Source organism: Hyla sarda, chromosome 8 (assembly GCF_029499605.1).
Source record: "Hyla sarda isolate aHylSar1 chromosome 8, aHylSar1.hap1, whole genome shotgun sequence".
NCBI classification, from domain to species: domain Eukaryota; kingdom Metazoa; phylum Chordata; class Amphibia; order Anura; family Hylidae; genus Hyla; species Hyla sarda.
Window position 1 is genome coordinate 115,844,008 of NC_079196.1, and position 13,109 is coordinate 115,857,116.

Genomic DNA, 13,109 nt, shown 5'->3' on the forward strand with positions numbered 1-13,109 from the left:
ATCACCAGCGGCACCACCATCGATTGTCAGGTCACCCGGATTCAGCAAATACCAGAGTCCAAAATGATGCAGGTTTATACTGTTAATTTTCAGTTTATCGTTACAGTTGGTGTTATTCCATGTCGGAAGGGACGCAGCTACAGCCAGTGGGGTAACTAGAGACAGGCAGGCAGCTATGTGCAACAAAGGTAGGCGTGTTGTTTTCATATGCAGATCTGAAATATTGTCTTATATGCAAGAGGAGGAGTGATGGGGGTTCAGGCAAAAGCCAGGCTATGGATTGCATTGCTAAATGCTCCATCAGAGTGCAATGGTCGCCTGTCCTTTTTTTAAGTGATGATGTGGGTTTAGCCTGTGCTGTATGTATGTATGGGTGGCTGACTGCCACCCACCCAGAAAGTGTATGGGAGGCTGGTTGGCTGCCAGCCTTCCTTCCATTCCTATGAGTAATGTGAGTGCTCATGAAGGGGACATGGTTGGGTCCACCCCTTTCCCGGTTATCCCCTCTAGGCCTTTTGGCTTAGATCAAGTGTAAAAAAAGAAAGGATCTTGCGACAGATCGCATCCTGAGGCACGTTTTTTTTTTGTGTGAATACTTGCACTTGGGTGACTTGTGAGCACATACTGATACATACGTTCCCTATCTGGGGACCATAAATTAAATGGATTTTTGAGAAAGGGAGCTGATTTGGAAGCTTGCTTCTGTCGCCCTATGCATTGACCCGATGTGGCAGTATCTTCGGGTAGTGAACAGTGCACCACCCCATTCCAGTGTTAAACAAGAAAGATTCTCATTTAATCCTCCGTGGGTGAGAATTTGAGTTTGAGAATTGGAGACCAAAATGATGAGTTGCACTGACTGGTTTATGAACGTCTATTCATTTAGCGTTTTAATGACCATGTTTGCACACTGATTGGTGTAAAAAAATAAAATAAAACTAAATAATAATAATCTAGCACACCTGTGCAGGTTTGACATGACATGACAGGTAGCTGTCTTGTGGGTGGTGCTGAATCCTGTTAAATGACATGAGGGTCTCATGCCTATACACAAGGGTGTGTCATTGCTGTTGCTTGACCATGCATTGGTTTCTGTGGTCAGTGAATGATAAAAACAAAATTTACCATCCATTGATGGATGGGAAATCCGCCATGAGGCATTTGTTTTTAGAAACTGCTGCTCACAACCAATGTTGCAATGGAGTGTCTCCATCTGCTGGTGGTATTGGAAAGGCATTAGTGCTATGACAGGGTCTGAAGAAGAAGAAGAAGAAGAAGAAGAAGAAGAAGAAGACGGAAAAAAATATATATAAAAAGAAAAAGAGAGAGAGAGAGAGAGACTGACTTAGTGAGCGAGTGAGTGAGAGAGTGAGAGTGAGTGAGAGTGAATGAGTGAGTGAGTGATTGAGTGAGTGAGTGAGTGAGTGAGTGAGAACAAATGAGTTAAAGCAAGTGAGTGAGAGAGATCGAATGAATGAAAGTCTGAATGACAGAAAGAAAAAAGGATGAAGAAAGAAGCATGAAGAAAAAAAAATGTATATGGAGTTGCTGACATGAGTGCAATCTACAAAGCCGTTGAGGCTGATCCTCATGGGAGGATTATTGCACCAGGACCCTTAGCACTTTTAAAATGCCATTCAATGCCACGGGCTAGATGTAAACTGCAGATGACCATGTTGTGGTAGTTACCATGGATACCCAAGTGATGTGTGAGCTAACACATAGGCCCAACAGATTCCAAGAAGGCCAGAATCACCAGCGGCACCACCATCGATTGTCAGGTCACCCGGATTCAGCAAATACCAGAGTCCAAAATGATGCAGGTTTATACTGTTAATTTTCAGTTTATCGTTACAGTTGGTGTTATTCCATGTCGGAAGGGACGCAGCTACAGCCAGTGGGGTAACTAGAGACAGGCAGGCAGCTATGTGCAACAAAGGTAGGCGTGTTGTTTTCATATGCAGATCTGAAATATTGTCTTATATGCAAGAGGAGGAGTGATGGGGGTTCAGGCAAAAGCCAGGCTATGGATTGCATTGCTAAATGCTCCATCAGAGTGCAATGGTCGCCTGTCCTTTTTTTAAGTGATGATGTGGGTTTAGCCTGTGCTGTATGTATGTATGGGTGGCTGACTGCCACCCACCCAGAAAGTGTATGGGAGGCTGGTTGGCTGCCAGCCTTCCTTCCATTCCTATGAGTAATGTGAGTGCTCATGAAGGGGACATGGTTGGGTCCACCCCTTTCCTGGTTATCCCCTCTAGGCCTTTTGGCTTAGATCAAGTGTAAAAAAAGAAAGGATCTTGCGACAGATCGCATCCTGAGGCACGTTTTTTTTTGTGTGAATACTTGCACTTGGGTGACTTGTGAGCACATACTGATACATACGTTCCCTATCTGGGGACCATAAATTAAATGGATTTTTGAGAAAGGGAGCTGATTTGGAAGCTTGCTTCTGTCGCCCTATGCATTGACCCGATGTGGCAGTATCTTCGGGTAGTGAACAGTGCACCACCCCATTCCAGTGTTAAACAAGAAAGATTCTCATTTAATCCTCCGTGGGTGAGAATTTGAGTTTGAGAATTGGAGACCAAAATGATGAGTTGCACTGACTGGTTTATGAACGTCTATTCATTTAGCGTTTTAATGACCATGTTTGCACACTGATTGGTGTAAAAAAATTAAATAAAACTAAATAATAATAATCTAGCACACCTGTGCAGGTTTGACATGACATGACAGGTAGCTGTCTTGTGGGTGGTGCTGAATCCTGTTAAATGACATGAGGGTCTCATGCCTATACACAAGGGTGTGTCATTGCTGTTGCTTGACCATGCATTGGTTTCTGTGGTCAGTGAATGATAAAAACAAAATTTACCATCCATTGATGGATGGGAAATCCGCCATGAGGCATTTGTTTTTAGAAACTGCTGCTCACAACCAATGTTGCAATGGAGTGTCTCCATATGCTGGTGGTATTGGAAAGGCATTAGTGCTATGACAGGGTCTGAAGAAGAAGAAGAAGAAGAAGAAGAAGAAGACGGAAAAAAATATATATAAAAAGAAAAAGAGAGAGAGAGAGAGAGACTGACTTAGTGAGCGAGTGAGTGAGAGAGTGAGAGTGAGTGAGAGTGAATGAGTGAATGAGTGAGTGAGTGATTGAGTGAGTGAGTGAGTGAGTGAGTGAGAACAAATGAGTTAAAGCAAGTGAGTGAGAGAGATCGAATGAATGAAAGTCTGAATGACAGAAAGAAAAAAGGATGAAGAAAGAAGCATGAAGAAAAAAAAATGTATATGGAGTTGCTGACATGAGTGCAATCTACAAAGCCGTTGAGGCTGATCCTCATGGGAGGATTATTGCACCAGGACCCTTAGCACTTTTAAAATGCCATTCAATGCCACGGGCTAGATGTAAACTGCAGATGACCATGTTGTGGTAGTTACCATGGATACCCAAGTGATGTGTGAGCTAACACATAGGCCCAACAGATTCCAAGAAGGCCAGAATCACCAGCGGCACCACCATCGATTGTCAGGTCACCCGGATTCAGCAAATACCAGAGTCCAAAATGATGCAGGTTTATACTGTTAATTTTCAGTTTATCGTTACAGTTGGTGTTATTCCATGTCGGAAGGGACGCAGCTACAGCCAGTGGGGTAACTAGAGACAGGCAGGCAGCTATGTGCAACAAAGGTAGGCGTGTTGTTTTCATATGCAGATCTGAAATATTGTCTTATATGCAAGAGGAGGAGTGATGGGGGTTCAGGCAAAAGCCAGGCTATGGATTGCATTGCTAAATGCTCCATCAGAGTGCAATGGTCGCCTGTCCTTTTTTTAAGTGATGATGTGGGTTTAGCCTGTGCTGTATGTATGTATGGGTGGCTGACTGCCACCCACCCAGAAAGTGTATGGGAGGCTGGTTGGCTGCCAGCCTTCCTTCTATTCCTATGAGTAATGTGAGTGCTCATGAAGGGGACATGGTTGGGTCCACCCCTTTCCCGGTTATCCCCTCTAGGCCTTTTGGCTTAGATCAAGTGTAAAAAAAGAAAGGATCTTGCGACAGATCGCATCCTGAGGCACGTTTTTTTTTTTTTGTGTGAATACTTGCACTTGGGTGACTTGTGAGCACATACTGATACATACGTTCCCTATCTGGGGACCATAAATTAAATGGATTTTTGAGAAAGGGAGCTGATTTGGAAGCTTGCTTCTGTCGCCCTATGCATTGACCCGATGTGGCAGTATCTTCGGGTAGTGAACAGTGCACCACCCCCATTCCAGTGTTAAACAAGAAAGATTCTCATTTAATCCTCCGTGGGTGAGAATTTGAGTTTGAGAATTGTAGACCAAAATGATGAGTTGCACTGACTGGTTTATGAACGTCTATTCATTTAGCGTTTTAATGACCATGTTTGCACACTGATTGGTGTAAAAAAATAAAATAAAACTAAATAATAATAATCTAGCACACCTGTGCAGGTTTGACATGACATGACAGGTAGCTGTCTTGTGGGTGGTGCTGAATCCTGTTAAATGACATGAGGGTCTCATGCCTATACACAAGGGTGTGTCATTGCTGTTGCTTGACCATGCATTGGTTTCTGTGGTCAGTGAATGATAAAAACAAAATTTACCATCCATTGATGGATGGGAAATCCGCCATGAGGCATTTGTTTTTAGAAACTGCTGCTCACAACCAATGTTGCAATGGAGTGTCTCCATCTGCTAGTGGTATTGGAAAGGCATTAGTGCTATGACAGGGTCTGAAGAAGAAGAAGAAGAAGACGGAAAAAAATATATATAAAAAGAAAAAGAGAGAGAGAGAGAGAGACTGACTTAGTGAGCGAGTGAGTGAGAGAGTGAGAGTGAGTGAGAGTGAATGAGTGAGTGAGTGATTGAGTGAGTGAGTGAGTGAGAACAAATGAGTTAAAGCAAGTGAGTGAGAGAGATCGAATGAATGAAAGTCTGAATGACAGAAAGAAAAAAGGATGAAGAAAGAAGCATGAAGAAAAAAAAATGTATATGGAGTTGCTGACATGAGTGCAATCTACAAAGCCGTTGAGGCTGATCCTCATGGGAGGATTATTGCACCAGGACCCTTAGCACTTTTAAAATGCCATTCAATGCCACGGGCTAGATGTAAACTGCAGATGACCATGTTGTGGTAGTTACCATGGATACATTACCATGGATACCCAAGTGATGTGTGAGCTAACACATAGGCCCAACAGATTCCAAGAAGGCCAGAATCACCAGCGGCACCACCATCGATTGTCAGGTCACCCGGATTCAGCAAATACCAGAGTCCAAAATGATGCAGGTTTATACTGTTAATTTTCAGTTTATCGTTACAGTTGGTGTTATTCCATGTCGGAAGGGACGCAGCTACAGCCAGTGGGGTAACTAGAGACAGGCAGGCAGCTATGTGCAACAAAGGTAGGCGTGTTGTTTTCATATGCAGATCTGAAATATTGTCTTATATGCAAGAGGAGGAGTGATGGGGGTTCAGGCAAAAGCCAGGCTATGGATTGCATTGCTAAATGCTCCATCAGAGTGCAATGGTCGCCTGTCCTTTTTTTAAGTGATGATGTGGGTTTAGCCTGTGCTGTATGTATGTATGGGTGGCTGACTGCCACCCACCCAGAAAGTGTATGGGAGGCTGGTTGGCTGCCAGCCTTCCTTCCATTCCTATGAGTAATGTGAGTGCTCATGAAGGGGACATGGTTGGGTCCACCCCTTTCCCGGTTATCCCCTCTAGGCCTTTTGGCTTAGATCAAGTGTAAAAAAAGAAAGGATCTTGCGACAGATCGCATCCTGAGGCACATTTTTTTTTGTGTGAATACTTGCACTTGGGTGACTTGTGAGCACATACTGATACATACGTTCCCTATCTGGGGACCATAAATTAAATGGATTTTTGAGAAAGGGAGCTGATTTGGAAGCTTGCTTCTGTCGCCCTATGCATTGACCCGATGTGGCAGTATCTTCGGGTAGTGAACAGTGCACCACCCCATTCCAGTGTTAAACAAGAAAGATTCTCATTTAATCCTCCGTGGGTGAGAATTTGAGTTTGAGAATTGGAGACCAAAATGATGAGTTGCACTGACTGGTTTATGAACGTCTATTCATTTAGCGTTTTAATGACCATGTTTGCACACTGATTGGTGTAAAAAAATAAAATAAAACTAAATAATAATAATCTAGCACACCTGTGCAGGTTTGACATGACATGACAGGTAGCTGTCTTGTGGGTGGTGCTGAATCCTGTTAAATGACATGAGGGTCTCATGCCTATACACAAGGGTGTGTCATTGCTGTTGCTTGACCATGCATTGGTTTCTGTGGTCAGTGAATGATAAAAACAAAATTTACCATCCATTGATGGATGGGAAATCCGCCATGAGGCATTTGTTTTTAGAAACTGCTGCTCACAACCAATGTTGCAATGGAGTGTCTCCATCTGCTGGTGGTATTGGAAAGGCATTAGTGCTATGACAGGGTCTGAAGAAGAAGAAGAAGAAGAAGAAGAAGACGGAAAAAAATATATATAAAAAGAAAAAGAGAGAGAGAGAGAGAGACTGACTTAGTGAGCGAGTGAGTGAGAGAGTGAGAGTGAGTGAGAGTGAATGAGTGAGTGAGTGATTGAGTGAGTGAGTGAGTGAGTGAGAACAAATGAGTTAAAGCAAGTGAGTGAGAGAGATCGAATGAATGAAAGTCTGAATGACAGAAAGAAAAAAGGATGAAGAAAGAAGCATGAAGAAAAAAAAATGTATATGGAGTTGCTGACATGAGTGCAATCTACAAAGCCGTTGAGGCTGATCCTCATGGGAGGATTATTGCACCAGGACCCTTAGCACTTTTAAAATGCCATTCAATGCCACGGGCTAGATGTAAACTGCAGATGACCATGTTGTGGTAGTTACCATGGATACCCAAGTGATGTGTGAGCTAACACATAGGCCCAACAGATTCCAAGAAGGCCAGAATCACCAGCGGCACCACCATCGATTGTCAGGTCACCCGGATTCAGCAAATACCAGAGTCCAAAATGATGCAGGTTTATACTGTTAATTTTCAGTTTATCGTTACAGTTGGTGTTATTCCATGTCGGAAGGGACGCAGCTACAGCCAGTGGGGTAACTAGAGACAGGCAGGCAGCTATGTGCAACAAAGGTAGGCGTGTTGTTTTCATATGCAGATCTGAAATATTGTCTTATATGCAAGAGGAGGAGTGATGGGGGTTCAGGCAAAAGCCAGGCTATGGATTGCATTGCTAAATGCTCCATCAGAGTGCAATGGTCGCCTGTCCTTTTTTTAAGTGATGATGTGGGTTTAGCCTGTGCTGTATGTATGTATGGGTGGCTGACTGCCACCCACCCAGAAAGTGTATGGGAGGCTGGTTGGCTGCCAGCCTTCCTTCCATTCCTATGAGTAATGTGAGTGCTCATGAAGGGGACATGGTTGGGTCCACCCCTTTCCCGGTTATCCCCTCTAGGCCTTTTGGCTTAGATCAAGTGTAAAAAAAGAAAGGATCTTGCGACAGATCGCATCCTGAGGCACGTTTTTTTTTGTGTGAATACTTGCACTTGGGTGACTTGTGAGCACATACTGATACATACGTTCCCTATCTGGGGACCATAAATTAAATGGATTTTTGAGAAAGGGAGCTGATTTGGAAGCTTGCTTCTGTCGCCCTATGCATTGACCCGATGTGGCAGTATCTTCGGGTAGTGAACAGTGCACCACCCCATTCCAGTGTTAAACAAGAAAGATTCTCATTTAATCCTCCGTGGGTGAGAATTTGAGTTTGAGAATTGGAGACCAAAATGATGAGTTGCACTGACTGGTTTATGAACGTCTATTCATTTAGCGTTTTAATGACCATGTTTGCACACTGATTGGTGTAAAAAAATAAAATAAAACTAAATAATAATAATCTAGCACACCTGTGCAGGTTTGACATGACATGACAGGTAGCTGTCTTGTGGGTGGTGCTGAATCCTGTTAAATGACATGAGGGTCTCATGCCTATACACAAGGGTGTGTCATTGCTGTTGCTTGACCATGCATTGGTTTCTGTGGTCAGTGAATGATAAAAACAAAATTTACCATCCATTGATGGATGGGAAATCCGCCATGAGGCATTTGTTTTTAGAAACTGCTGCTCACAACCAATGTTGCAATGGAGTGTCTCCATCTGCTGGTGGTATTGGAAAGGCATTAGTGCTATGACAGGGTCTGAAGAAGAAGAAGAAGAAGAAGAAGAAGACGGAAAAAAATATATATAAAAAGAAAAAGAGAGAGAGAGAGAGAGAGACTGACTTAGTGAGCGAGTGAGTGAGAGAGTGAGAGTGAGTGAGAGTGAATGAGTGAGTGAGTGATTGAGTGAGTGAGTGAGTGAGTGAGAACAAATGAGTTAAAGCAAGTGAGTGAGAGAGATCGAATGAATGAAAGTCTGAATGACAGAAAGAAAAAAGGATGAAGAAAGAAGCATGAAGAAAAAAAAATGTATATGGAGTTGCTGACATGAGTGCAATCTACAAAGCCGTTGAGGCTGATCCTCATGGGAGGATTATTGCACCAGGACCCTTAGCACTTTTAAAATGCCATTCAATGCCACGGGCTAGATGTAAACTGCAGATGACCATGTTGTGGTAGTTACCATGGATACCCAAGTGATGTGTGAGCTAACACATAGGCCCAACAGATTCCAAGAAGGCCAGAATCACCAGCGGCACCACCATCGATTGTCAGGTCACCCGGATTCAGCAAATACCAGAGTCCAAAATGATGCAGGTTTATACTGTTAATTTTCAGTTTATCGTTACAGTTGGTGTTATTCCATGTCGGAAGGGACGCAGCTACAGCCAGTGGGGTAACTAGAGACAGGCAGGCAGCTATGTGCAACAAAGGTAGGCGTGTTGTTTTCATATGCAGATCTGAAATATTGTCTTATATGCAAGAGGAGGAGTGATGGGGGTTCAGGCAAAAGCCAGGCTATGGATTGCATTGCTAAATGCTCCATCAGAGTGCAATGGTCGCCTGTCCTTTTTTTAAGTGATGATGTGGGTTTAGCCTGTGCTGTATGTATGTATGGGTGGCTGACTGCCACCCACCCAGAAAGTGTATGGGAGGCTGGTTGGCTGCCAGCCTTCCTTCCATTCCTATGAGTAATGTGAGTGCTCATGAAGGGGACATGGTTGGGTCCACCCCTTTCCCGGTTATCCCCTCTAGGCCTTTTGGCTTAGATCAAGTGTAAAAAAAGAAAGGATCTTGCGACAGATCGCATCCTGAGGCACGTTTTTTTTTGTGTGAATACTTGCACTTGGGTGACTTGTGAGCACATACTGATACATACGTTCCCTATCTGGGGACCATAAATTAAATGGATTTTTGAGAAAGGGAGCTGATTTGGAAGCTTGCTTCTGTCGCCCTATGCATTGACCCGATGTGGCAGTATCTTCGGGTAGTGAACAGTGCACCACCCCATTCCAGTGTTAAACAAGAAAGATTCTCATTTAATCCTCCGTGGGTGAGAATTTGAGTTTGAGAATTGGAGACCAAAATGATGAGTTGCACTGACTGGTTTATGAACGTCTATTCATTTAGCGTTTTAATGACCATGTTTGCACACTGATTGGTGTAAAAAAATAAAATAAAACTAAATAATAATAATCTAGCACACCTGTGCAGGTTTGACATGACATGACAGGTAGCTGTCTTGTGGGTGGTGCTGAATCCTGTTAAATGACATGAGGGTCTCATGCCTATACACAAGGGTGTGTCATTGCTGTTGCTTGACCATGCATTGGTTTCTGTGGTCAGTGAATGATAAAAACAAAATTTACCATCCATTGATGGATGGGAAATCCGCCATGAGGCATTTGTTTTTAGAAACTGCTGCTCACAACCAATGTTGCAATGGAGTGTCTCCATCTGCTGGTGGTATTGGAAAGGCATTAGTGCTATGACAGGGTCTGAAGAAGAAGAAGAAGAAGAAGAAGAAGACGGAAAAAAATATATATAAAAAGAAAAAGAGAGAGAGAGACTGACTTAGTGAGCGAGTGAGTGAGAGAGTGAGAGTGAGTGAGAGTGAATGAGTGAGTGAGTGATTGAGTGAGTGAGTGAGTGAGTGAGTGAGTGAGAACAAATGAGTTAAAGCAAGTGAGTGAGAGAGATCGAATGAATGAAAGTCTGAATGACAGAAAGAAAAAAGGATGAAGAAAGAAGCATGAAGAAAAAAAAATGTATATGGAGTTGCTGACATGAGTGCAATCTACAAAGCCGTTGAGGCTGATCCTCATGGGAGGATTATTGCACCAGGACCCTTAGCACTTTTAAAATGCCATTCAATGCCACGGGCTAGATGTAAACTGCAGATCATGTTGTGGTAGTTACCATGGATACCCAAGTGATGTGTGAGCTAACACATAGGCCCAACAGATTCCAAGAAGGCCAGAATCACCAGCGGCACCACCATCGATTGTCAGGTCACCCGGATTCAGCAAATACCAGAGTCCAAAATGATGCAGGTTTATACTGTTAATTTTCAGTTTATCGTTACAGTTGGTGTTATTCCATGTCGGAAGGGACGCAGCTACAGCCAGTGGGGTAACTAGAGACAGGCAGGCAGCTATGTGCAACAAAGGTAGGCGTGTTGTTTTCATATGCAGATCTGAAATATTGTCTTATATGCAAGAGGAGGAGTGATGGGGGTTCAGGCAAAAGCCAGGCTATGGATTGCATTGCTAAATGCTCCATCAGAGTGCAATGGTCGCCTGTCCTTTTTTTAAGTGATGATGTGGGTTTAGCCTGTGCTGTATGTATGTATGGGTGGCTGACTGCCACCCACCCAGAAAGTGTATGGGAGGCTGGTTGGCTGCCAGCCTTCCTTCCATTCCTATGAGTAATGTGAGTGCTCATGAAGGGGACATGGTTGGGTCCACCCCTTTCCCGGTTATCCCCTCTAGGCCTTTTGGCTTAGATCAAGTGTAAAAAAAGAAAGGATCTTGCGACAGATCGCATCCTGAGGCACGTTTTTTTTTGTGTGAATACTTGCACTTGGGTGACTTGTGAGCACATACTGATACATACGTTCCCTATCTGGGGACCATAAATTAAATGGATTTTTGAGAAAGGGAGCTGATTTGGAAGCTTGCTTCTGTCGCCCTATGCATTGACCCGATGTGGCAGTATCTTCGGGTAGTGAACAGTGCACCACCCCATTCCAGTGTTAAACAAGAAAGATTCTCATTTAATCCTCCGTGGGTGAGAATTTGAGTTTGAGAATTGGAGACCAAAATGATGAGTTGCACTGACTGGTTTATGAACGTCTATTCATTTAGCGTTTTAATGACCATGTTTGCACACTGATTGGTGTAAAAAAATAAAATAAAACTAAATAATAATAATCTAGCACACCTGTGCAGGTTTGACATGACATGACAGGTAGCTGTCTTGTGGGTGGTGCTGAATCCTGTTAAATGACATGAGGGTCTCATGCCTATACACAAGGGTGTGTCATTGCTGTTGCTTGACCATGCATTGGTTTCTGTGGTCAGTGAATGATAAAAACAAAATTTACCATCCATTGATGGATGGGAAATCCGCCATGAGGCATTTGTTTTTAGAAACTGCTGCTCACAACCAATGTTGCAATGGAGTGTCTCCATCTGCTGGTGGTATTGGAAAGGCATTAGTGCTATGACAGGGTCTGAAGAAGAAGAAGAAGAAGACGGAAAAAAATATATATAAAAAGAAAAAGAGAGAGAGAGAGAGAGACTGACTTAGTGAGCGAGTGAGTGAGAGAGTGAGAGTGAGTGAGAGTGAATGAGTGAGTGAGTGATTGAGTGAGTGAGTGAGTGAGTGAGAACAAATGAGTTAAAGCAAGTGAGTGAGAGAGATCGAATGAATGAAAGTCTGAATGACAGAAAGAAAAAAGGATGAAGAAAGAAGCATGAAGAAAAAAAAATGTATATGGAGTTGCTGACATGAGTGCAATCTACAAAGCCGTTGAGGCTGATCCTCATGGGAGGATTATTGCACCAGGACCCTTAGCACTTTTAAAATGCCATTCAATGCCACGGGCTAGATGTAAACTGCAGATGACCATGTTGTGGTAGTTACCATGGATACCCAAGTGATGTGTGAGCTAACACATAGGCCCAACAGATTCCAAGAAGGCCAGAATCACCAGCGGCACCACCATCGATTGTCAGGTCACCCGGATTCAGCAAATACCAGAGTCCAAAATGATGCAGGTTTATACTGTTAATTTTCAGTTTATCGTTACAGTTGGTGTTATTCCATGTCGGAAGGGACGCAGCTACAGCCAGTGGGGTAACTAGAGACAGGCAGGCAGCTATGTGCAACAAAGGTAGGCGTGTTGTTTTCATATGCAGATCTGAAATATTGTCTTATATGCAAGAGGAGGAGTGATGGGGGTTCAGGCAAAAGCCAGGCTATGGATTGCATTGCTAAATGCTCCATCAGAGTGCAATGGTCGCCTGTCCTTTTTTTAAGTGATGATGTGGGTTTAGCCTGTGCTGTATGTATGTATGGGTGGCTGACTGCCACCCACCCAGAAAGTGTATGGAAGGCTGGTTGGCTGCCAGCCTTCCTTCCATTCCTATGAGTAATGTGAGTGCTCATGAAGGGGACATGGTTGGGTCCACCCCTTTCCCGGTTATCCCCTCTAGGCCTTTTGGCTTAGATCAAGTGTAAAAAAAGAAAGGATCTTGCGACAGATCGCATCCTGAGGCATGTTTTTTTTTGTGTGAATACTTGCACTTGGGTGACTTGTGAGCACATACTGATACATACGTTCCCTATCTGGGGACCATAAATTAAATGGATTTTTGAGAAAGGGAGCTGATTTGGAAGCTTGCTTCTGTCGCCCTATGCATTGACCCGATGTGGCAGTATCTTCGGGTAGTGAACAGTGCACCACCCCATTCCAGTGTTAAACAAGAAAGATTCTCATTTAATCCTCCGTGGGTGAGAATTTGAGTTTGAGAATTGGAGACCAAAATGATGAGTTGCACTGACTGGTTTATGAACGTCTATTCATTTAGCGTTTTAATGACCATGTTTGCACACTGATTGGTGTAAA

The 13,109-nt window shown here is 43.5% G+C and overlaps 8 pseudogenes; all 8 read left to right on the forward strand.

The window, feature by feature from the left end:
• The first annotated feature begins 499 nt into the window (after positions 1–499).
• On the forward strand, positions 500–764 carry LOC130288056 (U2 spliceosomal RNA; annotated as a pseudogene).
• A 1,486-nt stretch (positions 765–2,250) lies between these two features.
• On the forward strand, positions 2,251–2,514 carry LOC130286889 (U2 spliceosomal RNA; annotated as a pseudogene).
• Positions 2,515–4,002: 1,488 nt separating this feature from the next.
• On the forward strand, positions 4,003–4,270 carry LOC130288496 (U2 spliceosomal RNA; annotated as a pseudogene).
• Positions 4,271–5,745: 1,475 nt separating this feature from the next.
• On the forward strand, positions 5,746–6,009 carry LOC130285605 (U2 spliceosomal RNA; annotated as a pseudogene).
• A 1,473-nt stretch (positions 6,010–7,482) lies between these two features.
• On the forward strand, positions 7,483–7,746 carry LOC130286890 (U2 spliceosomal RNA; annotated as a pseudogene).
• Positions 7,747–9,221: 1,475 nt separating this feature from the next.
• LOC130286891 (U2 spliceosomal RNA) lies at positions 9,222–9,485 on the forward strand (annotated as a pseudogene).
• A 1,472-nt stretch (positions 9,486–10,957) lies between these two features.
• LOC130286893 (U2 spliceosomal RNA) lies at positions 10,958–11,221 on the forward strand (annotated as a pseudogene).
• Positions 11,222–12,685: 1,464 nt separating this feature from the next.
• Positions 12,686–12,949, forward strand: LOC130287664 (U2 spliceosomal RNA; annotated as a pseudogene).
• The last annotated feature ends 160 nt before the right edge of the window (positions 12,950–13,109 follow it).